General features: G+C 44.5%; 1 long non-coding RNA gene across 2 annotated transcripts in view; it reads right to left on the bottom strand.

Moving 5' to 3' along the window:
- Positions 1–8,098, bottom strand: part of LOC120232358 — a 32,328-nt gene extending 24,230 nt beyond the window's left edge. For both annotated transcript variants that reach the window (XR_005528549.1, XR_005528550.1), the window contains exon 1: positions 7,937–8,098. This is a non-coding gene — a long non-coding RNA (uncharacterized LOC120232358). The remainder of the gene's footprint in view (positions 1–7,936) is intronic.
- Between the last annotated feature and the right edge of the window lie 8,446 nt (positions 8,099–16,544).

Consider the following 16,544-nt stretch of genomic DNA (forward strand, 5'->3'; position numbering starts at 1 on the left):
TCTCTTAAGTGAATCCCCTATAAATACGTTGTATTTTTAATTTTTACCAACCACGGTTCTGCGTCGGCATGTTCTGAAACTTTACTGGGCGACCGCCGACGGACGGGAGGCCCCCCGTTCCACTGCCCTCGGTGCCAGGTTAGCCAACAGTCCGATCGGCTGTGGCGCTTGTTTTGAAAACGCGGATTTGTTCTAAAGCGATTGATATGTGAGGGAACGACTGGGCACAAGGTAGTTTTCCCATTTACTAGTGTGCACTTCAGTCCACAAGGAACGTGAGATGGACGGGAAACCGCACCGGGCCGAACTGTGCACACAGGACACAAGGGACACCCCCACCCAACCCCCCCCCCCAAGCATCCCCAGCTCCCGCAGTCTTTCCCCCCGTGGGTAGTCCCCCAGGGCTGGACCTGGAGTTACCCCCTGACGTCTGACTTCAAGCCACGCCTGCCTCTACTTGGCAGCAGTCCAGGGACACAGCCCTTCCAGCGCTCTGGCCCGCAGCCGCCCTTAGGGTCCTCCGCAAGATAACCTGCCACGTTTATTGCGGTATTTATATATCTCCTGGCCATTTAGCAATGCCTAAAACCGTACTACTATTTTTATTAGGTTCCCCCCCCCTTTTTTTTTAAACTGCTTCAGTGATGGAAGTGTTTGGGTGCTGTGCCCCTTAGTCTCAGTATTCCCATAAGCTCTGTGGGTTTTATTGTGCAAAGAGCAATGGTTCAGTGTCCTGGACTGAACTCACATTGGTCCTAGAAAACTGGTTATTGCTAATTCACAGAAGGGTGAAAGTTGGTATGAAACACCAATCCTTAACGCAACACTTTTGGAAATAGGTGATTAAGGGTTAAAGGCGAGAGACGGAGTGGTGGACGGTGGTACAGTGAGGAGAAGGCAAAGCCGAGAGGTTGAACATGGAGTTATACCCGGGAGTTCTTAACGTCCGTCCCTGAAAGCCCCCAGCCACCACTGTACCCAGAATGTTCCGTTAGCACAAAATCAGGGGTCACGGTATACACTGCACATAAAAGCCTTCTTCCAGTTCTCAAAATGGCACTTGCCATCTCTTCCTCCCTCTGCATCTTCTTACATGGCATTTTACTCAGCTCCAGCCACGTTATCTGGGACCGCTATGTTCAATATAGAAAAGTTGCTCTCCCTAAAGGGCCGAAGCTTGCTGTGCCTTTTGAATTCCCATGCACGGAAGTTCCGTGCCCAGCAGCCTTCATTCACTGACTGACAGAACTGCCTTCTTTAAACAGCTGGCCTATTAAAGAGGCACCCATGGTCAAGTGGCCCCAAAGACCAGGGACATGTCTCTGGAAAAGTGGAGTTGCTAAGTTACTTAGAATGATTACTGAAAGTTCCTTCTTCATGAAGGGGTAGCTTTTCATCTAAAGCAAATACCCTCCAAAAGCTTGTTTTAGTCCCATTTGTGATTATGTGAAAATCCTGCCAAAGGGCGCTTCAATGCCATAGTCTATAATTTTCCCTCTCACTCTTAAACACTTGTCTTTAACTTTTCTCTTTAAAAAAATTTTTTAAGGTTTACTTATTTTTTAAAGCAAGAGTGAGAGAGAGCATGAGTGGGGGAGGAGCAGAGAGAGAGGGAGACACAGAATCTGAAACAGGTTCCAGGCTCTGAGCTAACTATCAGCACAGAGCTCGACATGGGGCTCTAACCCACAAAGTGTGAGACCATGACCTGAGCCGAAGTCGGACACTTAACTAACTGAGCCACTGAAGTGCCCCTGGAAAACAGTGTTAAGTAGTTAATCCTTCTACCAAATGAATCACTCATTTTAAATACTTTTTGTAATATGCTTCATTCTGTCTCTCCCTTTCTCTCTTCCCGCCTCCCTTTTTCTATACTTAAAACATATGAACCAGCAGCTTCTTACTAACTAGAGCAGGAGTCCACAAACCACAGTCTGAGGGCCAAATCCAGCCCTCCACAAGATTTTTGTAAATAAAGTTTTATTGAAAACACCTATGCCCGTTCACATATTTTCTACTGCTGCTTTCAAGCCATGGAGTCAGTAGCTGTGACTGAAACCTGATGCCCACAAAGCCTAAAACATTTACGAGAGCCCTTTACAGAAAAAGTTTGCTGACCCCTGGAAAAGCCTCATTTTAGTACCACAAAGTAGTTTCTGCAAAACCGTGGACTTCAGCTATGACTGCTCTATTATCCGCAGACATCTTCCTGCATCTGGAGCTATTAGGATTTCTTTCATTCTTTTACTACAGTTGTTGCAACTGCATGATCACCCTCAGTTTTTACTGAAGTTACACTGCCTTGTGAATTTGTTTTTTGAGTAAATTACTGTGGTCATCTTAAATTTACCCTCGCAATAAAGGAAACAATCAACAAAACTAATAGGCACCCGACGGAATAGGAAGAGATAGTTGCAAATAACATATTGGATAAAGGGCTAGTCTCCAAAATCTATAAGGAACTCACCAAACTCCACACCCAAAAACCAAATAATCCAGTGAAGAAATGGACAGAAGACATGAACACTTTTCCAAAGAGGACATCCAGATGGCCAACAGACACATGAAATGATGCTCAGCATTCCTCGTCATCAGGGAAATACAAATCAAAGCCACACTGAGATACCACCTCATGTCGGTAAAATGAACAAATCAGGAGACTCTAGATGCTGGCGAGGATGTGGAGAAACGGGCACCCTCCTACACTGTTGGTGGGAATGCAAACGGGTGCAGCCCCTCTGGAAAACAGTGTGGAGGTTCTTCAAAAAATGAACAACAGAACTCCCCTATGACCCAGCAATAGCACGGCTGGGAATTTACCCAAGGGATACAGGAGTGCAGATGCCTAGGGGCACATGTACTCCAATGTTCATAGCAGCACCCTCAACAATAGCCAAAACATGGAAAGAGCCTAAATGTCCATCAATGGATGAATGGATCAAGAAGATGTGGTTTATCTATACAATGGATTACTACATGGCAATGAGAAAGAATGAAATCTGGCCATTTGCAGCAACATGGATGGAACTCGAGGGTGTTATGCTGAGCAAAATAAGTCAGGCAGAGAAGGACAGCTACCAATATGTTTTCACTCATAGGTGGATCAGGAGAAACTTAATTGAGGACTATGAAGGAGGGGAAAAGGAAAAAAATAGTTAAGAAGAGGGAGGGAGACAAACCACAAGAGACTCTTAAATACTGAGAACAAACTGAGGGCTGATAGGGGTGGGGGGAGAGGGAAGGGGGATGATGGGCAAGGAGGAGGGCACTTGTTGGGATGAGCACTGGGTGTTATATGGAAACCAACCTGACAATAAACTATATTTTTAAAAAAATTTTTTTAAATTACCATCGCAGTTACCAGTGGAGGGGACTACATGAGAAATCCATTTATGTAAGACATTCAGCCAATCACTTTGTTAAAGTTCTATAAAAACAGGTGATTGAGTCCTTCAACATATGTGACATTTTCTATACAACTTTAATATATTCATATACACTTAAAAAATCTTTTTTGGCCTCAGATAGTATTAGTGAAGGATTCTGTGGCAACTAGTATGTGCTTTTACTTAGTTTTACCAAAGATGATGGCACTAAAATATGAGGGTTTATATTTTCCCTGTGTTTACCTACCATTTTTCCCCCTCAAGCTTCCTGGTAGCCTGGGGACGGGACTCGGTGCCTTAGATGGCCTCAGATATTTTCCCCAAAAAGTCCAGAAGGGATCTTCCTGCTGTGGTTGTACTTACACATCTCCAAACCAGGGTCTGACCAGGCACAAGGAGGGAGTTTTCCATTTAAATTCTGAGAATAGAACCCATCCTCCCCACCCCCACCGCACTCCCACATTTTGTCCAGATTGTAAACTTGATTTACAGTAAACTAGCAAGTCTTTCCAAGATTCTAAAGAAAGAAAATAATCACAGAAAGAACAGAACAAGTCCCAGCGGCGGACGCAGTACTCTGCAGGGCACACAAAGCAGACTATGTTCACACTGTCACACAAGGTCCCCCAATCAAACACTCAGTGTTTAACTCTGAAGCCATACAATTTTTTTAAATATTTTCCTACACGGACTTGGGAATTTAGCTTTTCTTCAAACAAAATGCCATAAATAGAGCATTGCCTCTTACTATTAAAAATAAGCAGCAGCAAAAATGCTAAAATATACAAACAAACCGTGTGTATTGATCATGGCTCTAGTGAACCAGAGAGACTAAGGGACATTTGGGATTTGCTGACGGGACACACGCCCATTGTTCCCACGTGGGAGCAGGATATATAGGCCGGGGATATACAGAAGCTCTGGCTTTTGGTCCTCCAAATGATGTTATATAGAAGGGTTTTTAAGTCATCGGTTTGATGAAATTTAATTTTGACCAAGTCTTTACATTAACTCAGGGGACTGTGTTGTGCTTTATAGTTTATAAAGCATTTTCCTTAGCATTCTCTCACGTAAAGCTCAAACCTGTGGTTTTATTTTTAGTATTCTTTCACAGTTGAGAAGACTGATGCTCACACAGGTTGGTAAATTCTCTGCTAAATCACCTGGCCAGGACTTCAGCCAGGTTAGCTCAGCATTCTCTGTGCTACATCAAGTGTACTTTGCACCACATCACATCACTAACTTTCCCAAAAATACTAGATGGCCTCAATTTCCTTCCACTTAATGCATGTGAGGTCACACTGTTACCATAACTTTGTACTTCATCTGACTTGGACAGTCATAGTTGGCTTGGTTTCCCCAGAGACCTCATGAAAATACTCAAACGCTAATCAAGGTGTTGCTGTGAAGGTATTTTGTAGACACGATTCAAGTCTATAATCAATTTATGTTAACTAAGGAATATTACTGTAGATGATCTGGGTGGGCCTGATTCAATAAGGCCTTTAGAGCAGAAATGAGGTGTTCCAGAAGAAATTCGACATATGGACACCAGCTTCAGCTCATGCCTGAGAGTTCCAGCCGACCCTTCCTGACAGCCTAGCCTATGTTTTTTCGACTTAACCTAATAAGCCCTCACAATCACATAAACCAATGCCTTGAAATAAATCACTTTAATATATACCTTTTACTGGCTGTGTTTTTCTAGCAGACCTCTGACTGATACTGATCTTCCAGAGTTTTTTCAATAACCAGAGGGAAAGGAACGATGGGATAAAACCCTCTGAAAATCCACTTCTCCATGAAAGTAATCAGAATAGCAGCAAAATTGTCATCATCGACTTTTTCAGAACCTTGGACATTAACCAAAACCTTGTAGCAATTTGAGGAGCTTTTGTTCAAGAAAACTGGATCTTGGGCAGAAGTGAGCTTTTTGTGTTTTATCTTACCTTGCGCTCAGAGAAACAAAAACTGAGAAAATCTGCCACTAGCAGATCCTCCCAATCAATATAAACACTAAGTGAAGTCCTTTGAGCTGAAATGAGGGTGATGTCAACAAGACGGTGAAGTGGGAAGCCCTGGACCCTCCCTCGCCCAACAAACACACCAATCCAGCAACAGTTCAGAGACCGTCTCTTTATGAGAAATCCGGAAACAAACTGAAAGCCTGCTGCATTGGAAAGAACACAAAACTAGCCTCATCAAAGTCAGTAGGGAGACTCAGGACACCCTCCCATGAGAGTCTCCGCACCTGGCGTTGCACCATGTGATCAGGAAAGAGCGCCCCCACCCAGCTCCCTGCTTAACCTAGGGGAAGAGGCTGGTTTGTATATCCAGCACCCCAACTTTTTCCAGAGGTCTCCCCAGAAGACTAGCCCTTGTCTTGCCAGTCTCGGAGCTCTGACAGGTCTGGCACAGTTCACTGCCTGGGGATAAATGGACACAGTAGCTTGGGCTGATAGATGCCACATCCTCCCCCTGCCTGGCACAGGGTGAGCGGATGAAAAATCCCCATCCGCTGTCAGCCACCACTAGGGAGGAAAAGGGTTTATCTTTACATCCACCTCCTCAACGTTTCCAGAGCTGCCCAAAGAGCTAGCAACTGCCTAACCAGTTCTGAATCTCTTGACTGGTCAGCACAGTCTAGTCACCTAGGGGAGAAGAGAGACAGTGGTTTGGATGGAGGCCATAGCCACCCACACCCCTGCTCAGCACAGAGCAGGAGACAAAAATGACAGCCCTGCGCTTCTCCCTGAGGAGGGAAAGAGCTGGTAGAGGTCCCCAGAATCTCCCAATGAGCTGAATAAACAGGGGTGGCTGCACAAAGCCAGTCCACGAAGCAGGAGAGGGCCTGATTTGCCTAATGCAGGGATCCCAACAGAGTCAAGGGAAATGAACAACCAGGCAAAGATGTTCCAACCAAAGCCACAAGACTTATGCCCAGAATTCGTAAAGAACTTTTACAGCTCGACAATGAAAGGGACACATTTTAAGAGGAGGAGTGACTCTGAATAGATGTTTCCCCAAAGAAGATACACACATGGTTCATAAATACATGGAAAGGCGCTCAACATCATTAATTACTAGAAAAATGCAAACCAAAGCCACAAATCACTTCACACTCACCAGGACAGATACAATCAAAAAGCCAGACAATAGTAAGGATTGGCAGAAGATGAGGGCTCGGAACCCTGAGTGCCAGGGGAAATGTAAAATGGTGCGACCACTTTGGAAAGCCATCCAGCAGTACCTCGAATGGTTCAACACGGGTTACCATTTGACTCAGGAATTGCACTCCTAGGTATATCACCAGGAGAAGGGATGCATTCCTTCTGGAAGCCCTACGGTAGAATCCATTCTCTTGCCTTTCTAGCATCCAGAGTCTGCCTATATTGTGGGCTTGTGGCCCCTTCTTTCATCTTCAAAGCCAGCAGTATAGCATCTTCAAATTTCCCTCTCTGACTGTTTCTTTCATCACATCTCCTTTTTGGTTATATTAGCTAGTGATCTATTTTGTGCATCTTTTCCAAAGAACTAGATTTTTTTTTTAAAAAAAAAAACCAAAAATTAATTTTTTTTTTTTTAATGTTTATTTATTTTTGAAAGAGTGTGCAAGCAAGGGAGGGGCAGAAAGAGAGGGAGACAGAGAATCCCAAGCAGGCTCCTCACTGACAGCAGAGAGCCCCCATGCGGGGCTCAAACTCATGGACAGAGAGATCATAGTCCTGAGCCCAAGTCCAACACTTAACTGACTGAGCCACCCAGGTGCCCCTACAATTTTGATTAATGGGTTTCATCTACTATTTTTCTGTTTTCAATCTCATTAATTTCTGCATTTGCCTTTATTATCTTTGTGTGCTTTTGGTTTTATTCTTTTTTTTCCCTAGACTTTTGAATTGGGGCTCTCATTCATTTATTTTCCATTTTTAATTTTAATTGATAGAGGTGTTTAGGGCTATGAATTTTTAATGAGCACTGCTTCTTACATAGAGATGTTTTAAATACATAACAATATAAAGGTTTTACGTATACAGTCTTGATTCATAGCTTTTCAGAAATTATCATTCTCATTTTTCAGAAATTCTGTAACTTTTGTGTGTATTTCTCTTGTAACCCAAGAATTGTTCAATAGAAATTTTTAAAAATTTCCAGGTGGAAGTGCTTTCTTGTTTTTAGTTTTAATTTCTAGCTTTATTGTACTGTGTTCGGAAACTATTAATAACAGTTCACTTTGAGGAAACCCATCAATGATTTCTTTGGGCCCTAATATACGATCCCTTTTCAGGAATGTTCATATGGTGTTTAAAAGAAGGTATAGTCTTTATTATCACGGAGCCGTGTCTGATATATATCAAAAGGATCCGAAGGCTAAGGGTGCACAATTCACTCCAGTATTGGTGTCGTCTGGGGTCCACAACACCGACAGGTCCCAGCTGTTTCTCTGTTCAAGTTTATATACACTTTCGGGTCACCGACGCCGCGCGCTGTGACCCGACTCTCGACTTCACTCCCGAGTTGCCTTATCAATCAATATCAAGGTTCCCACTCACCTCTTTCTGATGACAAACAGAACTTTCCCGTCGTCTCTGACATCATGCCCTCAGCCAGTGCGCGTGCTCTGTTGACAAGGTCGACGAATTCCACACCCCGAAATACCTGGCGCCCAGAGAAACAGCGCGCCGGAGCCGCTCTGAGCCGCGGCAGGTCCTCGCCGCCATCTTGCGTGGCTGACCCTTGACCCCGCGTCCTGACGCACTGGGTGCCCACGACGCAGGCGCACTCTAGCTTACTAAACCCACTTTGTCTCCCATTGTGAGTTCGGCCGCATACAGCCTTATTGTACTTTCTCCTCTGCCTCTTTCTTTGCTTCTCGTTTCGAGTTACATTTTTCTTACTTTTCCAGAGCATGTAATGTTTATGTATTATTCTTTTACCCATAATTCCACCCTTATGTTGGCCTTGGCGCTATAATTAAATACGGGAAATGGTCACCATCGGACCTTCTGCCAGTTTCCCCAGTCATGGCTTCCTGGATAACGTCCACCGTGTAGTCCGTGAGTAGGGAAGCTTTCTCATTAAGGAACCTGATAGTAAATATTTTAGGCCTGGTGGGAATCTGTCAAAATTACTCGGCTGGCTGTTGTAGTGCAGAAGCAGCCATAGACAATATACATAAATGAATGGTTGTGGCTATGTTCCAATAAATTTTATTTACAAAAATGGATAGTCGGTTTGCCGTGATAGTTAATTTTATGTGTCAACTTGACTGGACCACAGGATGCCCAGATATTTGGCCAAGCATTATTTCTAGGTGTGTCTGTATGACATTACCACTTGAAACAATGGATTCAGTAGTTTATCTCCCCTCCCCACCACACCTCACCCCCTTCCCCCATCCCCCATCCCCCACACCCTAAATGTAGGAGAGCATCATTCAATATGTTGAGGGCCTGGTTAGAAGAAAACAGGAGAGGAAGAATTCAGCCTTCCTGCCTGGTTGTTTGAGTTGGAATATTGATCTCCTACCCAAGGTACTCTTGGTTCTTAGGCCTTTAGACTCAGACTGAATCACACCACTGGCTTTCCTGGGTCCCCAGCTTGCAAATGGAAGATCATGGAACTTCTCAGTCTCAATAACTGTGTGAGCCAATTCCTTACATAAATTTCTTCCCATATATCCATCCTACAGGTTTTGCTTTCCTGGAGAACCCTATTATGCCTGTTCTAACAGATTCCTTAGGAAGAGCACCTGTATATGGGAGTCCCTGAGCTCCTGCATGCTCAGGACTATTCTTCAATAGCCTTGATATTTGAAGGGTACCTTGGCTGAATAACTTTCTTCTTTATCTTTAAAGTCTAATCATTTTACGTGGCCTAGGAGGCAGCTTCCGGTGATCCTCTCCTCCTGGTACTCATGCCTTTGTTTTGTCCTGTCCCCTCAAGTGTAGACTGGAAGAGTGACTCGCTTCTAACAAATAGAATATAGCAAAAACGATGTGATGTCACTTCCAAGATTAGTTTATGAAAAGACTCTGGCTTCCATCTATCCTCACCCTCTCTTGCTCTTTTGCCTGCACCCTCTGACAGAATCCAGCTGCTATGTCGTGAGCAGAGGCCGACTTGGCAAGGAACTGATATTGCTTATCGATAGCCAATGGAGACCTTCAGCATGCCCAAAACCATGAGAGATCCTCCCACCCCCACATCCAGTATCATCACATCCTCCTAATTCTCCCTCCCAACTATCCCTCAAAATTCATCTACTTTTCTCCAGGTCTACCACCTTGTTTAAGCTCTCAGAGTCCATTTGGTTACTCAAGCCAAAAATGTGGGAACTTCCATTCCTCATTTCTTTCCCTCACTGCCACAGTCAGTCAATCAGCAAATGCTGCTGGCTCTTCTTTCAAACTATCACATTCCATCAACTTCCCTCTATTTCCAAGGCTGCCATTCTGGTCCAGACCCACCATTCTCTCTCCCTGAGTGCCCAGTTGCTACCAGGTATATTCTCCTCTTCCTAAAAGGTAAATCAAAACATGGTGCCCACGTATACGAAACCCTTCAATGGCTTCTCATCATACCTAGAATATTCACACCCCTCACATGGCCTGCCAGCCTTTAGATCACCTTGCCCCTGCCCATTTCTTAGATCTTACCTACTCCTGTGTCAGCGGCTCCCTGTGCTCCAGCGATACCTGATTTGGTTCTGTTTCTCACACCAGCCAAGTTCTTCTCAACTTGGAGCCTTTGTCCTTTCTCATCCCATATCTTGGAACGCCCTTCTCTGACTTGGTCCTTCTCCTACTGAAGGGCAAATCAAGTGGAGTTTCTTACATCATTCTCTCAGCATCATAGTCGGCTCATTGCCATCATAATCCATCTCACAGTCTATAATTTTTTCACGTGTGTGGCTTTGCTGTATGTTCTCTGCAATAAGGCAGAAGCACGGTTACTATGGGTGCGCACAGGAAGCCACTGAGGCTATCTCTTGAGGAGATAGAAAGCTGCCAAGAGTAAGTGGTTCCTTCTAGTTTGAGATCCAAAGGCTCATGTGACAAAAGAGGAGGTGGGATGGGTAAAAAGAGACCGTTTTGGTCGAGTGAACAGTGGATAGAGAGGATGGGAACAATATGGCACTTTCAGACGGGTTCCTGTGGCTATCGGGGGGTATAGCTCAGTGGTAGAGCATTTGACTGCAAATGGGTTCCTGTGGCTAAGGATAGTTAAAGGCCAAGAGTAGGCAGGAGGCTGGACACAACGGGCGGCATGTACTATACACCTGTACGTGACAATGGTGGTATTTAGAACTCACTCGTTTAACACACCAGTGCCTCTGATAGGGAATTTATCCTACATAAGTATTCAAGCATCTATGAAGTAGTAATGTCTGCACATTCACTGAAGCACTTTTTCTGTGGGCAAAAAAAAGAAAAACAAGAAAAACAATTTAAATATCTGGTAGAAGTTCATCCAAAAAAAGAGAATGCCACATAGCCCTTAAAAAGAATGTGGATGCTCTAAATGTGCTGATTCTGGAATTATCTGTCCAGGATACACTGACGATTGAAAAAACAAACCCAGGGGCACCTGGCTGGCTCAGTTGTTGAGCGTCTGACTCTTGATTTCATCTCAGGTCATGATCCCAGGATTCTGGGACTGAGCCCGGAGCCAGGCTCTATGCTGAGCATGGAGCCTACTTGGGATTCTCCCTCTTTCTCTCTCTCTCTCTCTCTCTCTCTCTCTCTGCCCTCTCCCCAGCTCTCTCAATACACACACACGCGTGCACATGCGCGCGTGCACACACACAAACACACACAGAAAAAAACAAAACATGACACGCAACAATGTATAGAGAACAATTTCATTTGTTTAAATAAATATATATGCTTACAGATACACAGAGTATCTCTGGAAGAAAACACAGAAAAACCAGTTTCAGTGGTTGACTCTGGAAGTAAGGGGAAGAATATGACTTAGGTACACATGGGAGAGACACTTGCTTTACATTATACACCCTTTTGTGCCTTTTGCAAATACAAATTAAGCCATAACTCTTTACAAGAATATCAGCACTAGAAGTGAGGAAAAGGCTTTAACCTTCAGAATTTTCTTGGTCATCACTTGGGACACTCACTGCCTCTCTCTTGTTCTCTCTTACTGTGTTATTCTAAAATAAAGAAGCAGAGTGAGACGCTAAGGCAGGGGAGCTTGGAAGATACTTGGATTGGTCACTTTTTCTTTTTTTAATGTGTCTTTGCTTTTGAGAGAGTGAGCAGGGAAGGGGCAGAGATTGAGACACACAGAATCCGAAGCAGGCTCCAAGCTCCGAGCTGTCAGCACAGAGCCCAATGCAGGCTGGAACTCACGAATTGCAAGATCATGACCTCATGGAGGCTTAACCGACTGAGCCACCCAGGCGCCCCTGGATTGGCCACTTCTACCTGCAGTCACTATACCCTCCTCCAAGTGAGGGATAGAAAACTTGTTCTTAGACTCGTTAAAGATTTGGCTTCCCTGAGACTCCTCTGGAGTCGGGAAAGTGGTCAGGTGTCGATGCTCCGAACGACACTCACAAAAACAGTAGGAACGGAAATGTCCCCAAAGCCGTCCAATCACTTTGGGTCTTTCTCCTTTCTTATGGTGCCTGTGCCCCTAGATATTGCTGCCAGAGTACTTAGCAGTAGGGTAATGCACGGCAGCTTTTAAAGCCTTTGTGTTTACAGAGAAAGCTGTAGGTTCACTTTGAGCTAAATTCTCACCTCCACATTCTCAGCTCCCTTGTGCGGACTGCATGGCAGCGACAGCTACGTGCTGATTGGCTGGGCCTCCTCAGGGCTGAGCTGAATCACAAGGGTCAGTGACGGTACCAGATGTACATTCACCTTCTCGTTATCCTTTGAGTGAATGTTGATTCAGCATTTAGAACTTGTAAAAACTAGGATATTGAACTCCCTCCCCCACCCCGTTCTTTCTCATTTTTATTTCCTCACCCATTTTATTATTCCCCAACCAGAATTCTCACAAGGGCAAAAACAATTGAAACGTGTGAATCACATGTCAACGGCAGCCCTGATGTTTGTGCAGGAAGCAGCCACAACAATGAGCAAAGGAAGGGAGAGGGCTGTGTGGGCAGGCGGTGTTGGGCTGTTAGAGTCTGTGTCCCAGAAGCCTGTGAAACTGGCCCTGACACAGAGAAAATGCTGCCAAGAAACGAATCCCTAAATGAATGGAAAAGGCAGACCTCTAGGATTTGATTGTACAGAATGTATCGTAATCACTCACGTAACGAGTTATATGTGTTAAGCTTTGTGTGAACCACTCATGATATACAAGTCAATGAACTAAAGGAACTTATGGCTAAGCACGGACGATAACATTTTGCCAGTGATGAGCACTGGGTGCACCGAGTAGGTAGGCTCATCCCCTGAGGACCGTCGTGCTGAGGTCCTGGCCCCTCTTCTCTGCTCTCTTGTTGCCTGTGGGTAACGGGCTCCCAGCTCTGCAGCGTGACCCTGGGTAGACTTCTGAGTTTCTGTTTACACATTTCCAGAAAGGAGCTATTATGCAGCTCGCATGGTCGTTTTAGAGAAAAACATATAAAATAATATGCACTGGTTTTCGGACTTAGCACGTAGTAGGTGCTTAAGTCCCCCCAGATCACTCAGAACTATGCATATTCATCAGATATGTGTAATTTGTTCATTAGAAGGAATAATTGAATCTATTCCCATACAATCATCTAAATGATAGATGACTACAATATCACAGATGCTGTGAAGCTGCGAGAGATCTGTCAGTGCTCTGGCTTCAACCATAGTTTCCATTCTTCTCTAATGGTTTCCATTAATGAAGCAAATTATCAGAAAATTGCCCTTCCCTCTCATTCCTTCATGTATGTCTCAGAGCGAGGTCAGCCACATCTGCTCTAACATGTCAGCACAGGATCAATGCTTTAGGGCTCTGATTGATTTGTAGGAATGATAAAGTAGGTTACAAGACAGTAGGGACAAATGGGTCACCAGGAGGGATCCGACTGTGTCCTAGACGAAGCAGTGGCTTTTCAGACAGTTATAGAATGAAACACAGTGAGGAGAAGGTCACGATTTCAGTGAACTGGGGGGAGGGGGGCCTGCCTCAGGAGCCCAGGCCCTGCGGGAAAGGGGGAGGAAACACGCGTGGTTTCCAACACCCCCCACAGCAACCTTCTAGTGACAGTTTTCTCCCAGACAGATGATGGGACAGACTCTCACCTCCAGTGACAGAAAATGGCTTTGCAGTAAGTAGTATACACATAGCTCTGACAGGTTTTCTATCGGGACCAGAATGTTTTCTGAAGCTGTCTTAACAACACATTGGACATATTTTTCTTCTCCTTCCCCCCCCCCAACCCCCGCCTCATTACCATCTAGCTCCGTACTCAGACATCCTCCTGAATCTTCCTTTGGCTGGTGGTTTCCATCCTGCTTTTTCTCTACGGGTAAAATGTCGCGCAGGCCCTCTGTTATTCTTTAGTGGATCTGTGATGCAACCCAGGGGGGTAAAAAGCTTTATTGGACAAGAAAGTCAGGGTAAACATGTCACTACGTGTACTCTCTGCCTTGAGCAGGGAGAGGACTAGCGGTTAAGGGAGAGTAGTTCCCAGTTTCCTGATGTTGTGAATAAATGATCCTTAGCTATTTTACTAAATTTAAAAAAATCATGAAAACTTCCTAAAAATATTTTTGAAGAGCAAAGAGAAAGTTTAAAAAGCAAAAGAAAAAAAATACACGAATCCCATTAAATTGTAAGTATGGTCAAAGTCACAGAGAGAAATCGAGACACAAATTCCCAAACCTTCCAGGGGACGGGGGTTTTTTGTTTTGATTTGGTTTGGTTTGGTTTGGTTTGGTTTGGGTGTTTTTTGCTTGTGGCTTAAATCAGCCTACGCTTCTCACTTTCAGAGGGTCCCTTTCTCAGAGGCCCCAGCAGCCCACTGAGAATCCCACTTAGCAGAGGTCAAACCCATCAGCAAAAGTCAATGCTGGTGGCCCCCCAGCCGTAAAATTCCCTTGTCAAAAATCTCAAGCACCGATTAGATAATAGCGTGTTTCATAATAATAATAAAAAAGAGCAAAAATAAATACGTAGATAAAAGACTTTCCAATTTCTCAAGAACCAAAGTTCTCTGAACACTAGAGTTCACAGAGCACTTTTGCGGAAGCCCACGGTGATAAATGACGTCCAAGCTCAGCACTACCCTACGGGGCTTTTATGACTCACCGAAGAATCACATGGTTGGGTTGGTCTGTGTGGTGTGAATGTTAGTAAGGCCTTTGAACACTTTTTTGAAATTAAGTGGTTCATTTAGGGCATATTAATCAACTTAATTAGGAGTCCCCATTTCCCAATCATGGAGGATGGGGTGTGTGGGTGAGCGGGCTCTACAAGGAAAAGCATTGACTGACCTTTTTTTGTGATCACGAAACCTTTCACTGGGTCCATCCAGTCATCCGTCCAAACAACGGATCTTTATTGACACCTGTGTTTCTTGCTGGGCGCTCTGTGGTGCTCGCAATTCTCCTATTCACCCCACACCTCCTCTGACCCCTCGGTTTCTAATCACTTTCCTGTCTAGTCATTTGTGACAGAAATTGTGAAATAAAGGCCTGCCCTGTTCCCCCCCCCCCAAAAAAAAAAACTTCTCAGAGGTACTCAATGTTACCAGGAGCGGCTTAGGGCTGAGATGTTTCCACAGACGAGGCCCTTCTTAGGAGAAATATTAGGGGCTTTAAATGAAACAAAGTATTCATTTATGCCATGTTTCTAAAAAGTCCTGTTTTTACGGTGATTTCATGCTGGGAACCGGAGGCAGACATCACCTCATTTGATTGTCACGTGGGTCTCGCATACTCAATTTCTGGTACCTGCTCCCCAGTCTGAGGCTGAGAGCCTCTCCCAGACCGAGGCAGCTCTGATGGTACAGCATCTGTCGAGTGCTTTTTCAAAATGCAACTTTACCAGAGAATCTCGCTTTCCCTTCATAATTCCTCAAATTTGGAAAAAGAATTCATTATGCATGAAATCTGAAACAATGGGATTACTTTCTAAGCAATTAAATACTTAGCCATCTTGCCCCTACAGATGGGAAACCCAGCCAAATGCCTCTTTCACCGAGAACAATGGTTTAACAAGGCGATGTCAACTTCTTTTGACCGATACCTTTTAATCGAATTTTTAAACGGGGCTCTTTATTTGCAAACACGAAGTGTAACCTGCATAAATGGTCCCATAGCAGCAAACTTTGTCTCAACTTTTTTTTAATCAACTAAAAGCATCTGATTCTCTCTAAGGGCAGTGGGTGCGCTCTTCCTTTAAATGATATCGCTGTTTGTGTTTTTTGTTGTGGTTCCTTTGAAATCCTGGCCTCACTGAAAAAAAAAATGTATCCACATTCATCTCCAGTTGCTCCGTCAGTAACAGCAAAGCGCTTGTCAGCACACGCTGGATGTGCTCTGTGTCTCTGAGTTTCTTACTTACGGACTTTGAGACTTTAAGGCATTTTAAAAACATAAAGTCTCAGGGCACCTGGGTGGCTAAGTGGGTTAAGCATCCGACTCTTGATTTCAGCTTAGGTCATGATCCCAGTGTTCATGGGATCGAGCCCTGTATCAGGATCTGTGCTGACAGCACTGCTTGGGATTCTGTCTCTCCCTCTCTCTCTCTCTGCCCGCTTCTCTCTCTCTCTCTCTCTCTCTCTCTCCAGGGAAAATCACTGACAAGGATGGGTATGGAAAGAGCAATTGAATTACAGCCAAACTCACTGGCTCCTGAGGCAGGAGGAAGAGCAGAGGTGGGGACAGCCAGAGGGAGCAGTTTCTTGGCGAGGCTGAACCACTCCTCTGGGAAAATCACCTTCTGTACGTTTTCTGTATGTAGCTGCTACCGGACTGTTTCGCCAACAAACAGTAACTCTTAACTCCATTTGATAATGATTTTTATTGACAGGCATGTCTCTGAATCTGGCCTGAATCTGCCCCCGGCACTGAGGCTTAGAATAATCTGGGAAGGTCCTGTATGGGGACCTCAGAGGTCCTGACATTATCTAAGCCATCTCTCTTGATTTTTGGGTGAACTCTTAATAAAGGCTCATAACTCTCCTGAAAGATGGTTTCCTTGGAT

This window comes from Hyaena hyaena, unplaced genomic scaffold, assembly GCF_003009895.1.
Source record: "Hyaena hyaena isolate Hyena2069 unplaced genomic scaffold, ASM300989v1 scaffold_72, whole genome shotgun sequence".
In the NCBI taxonomy this organism is placed as follows: domain Eukaryota; kingdom Metazoa; phylum Chordata; class Mammalia; order Carnivora; family Hyaenidae; genus Hyaena; species Hyaena hyaena.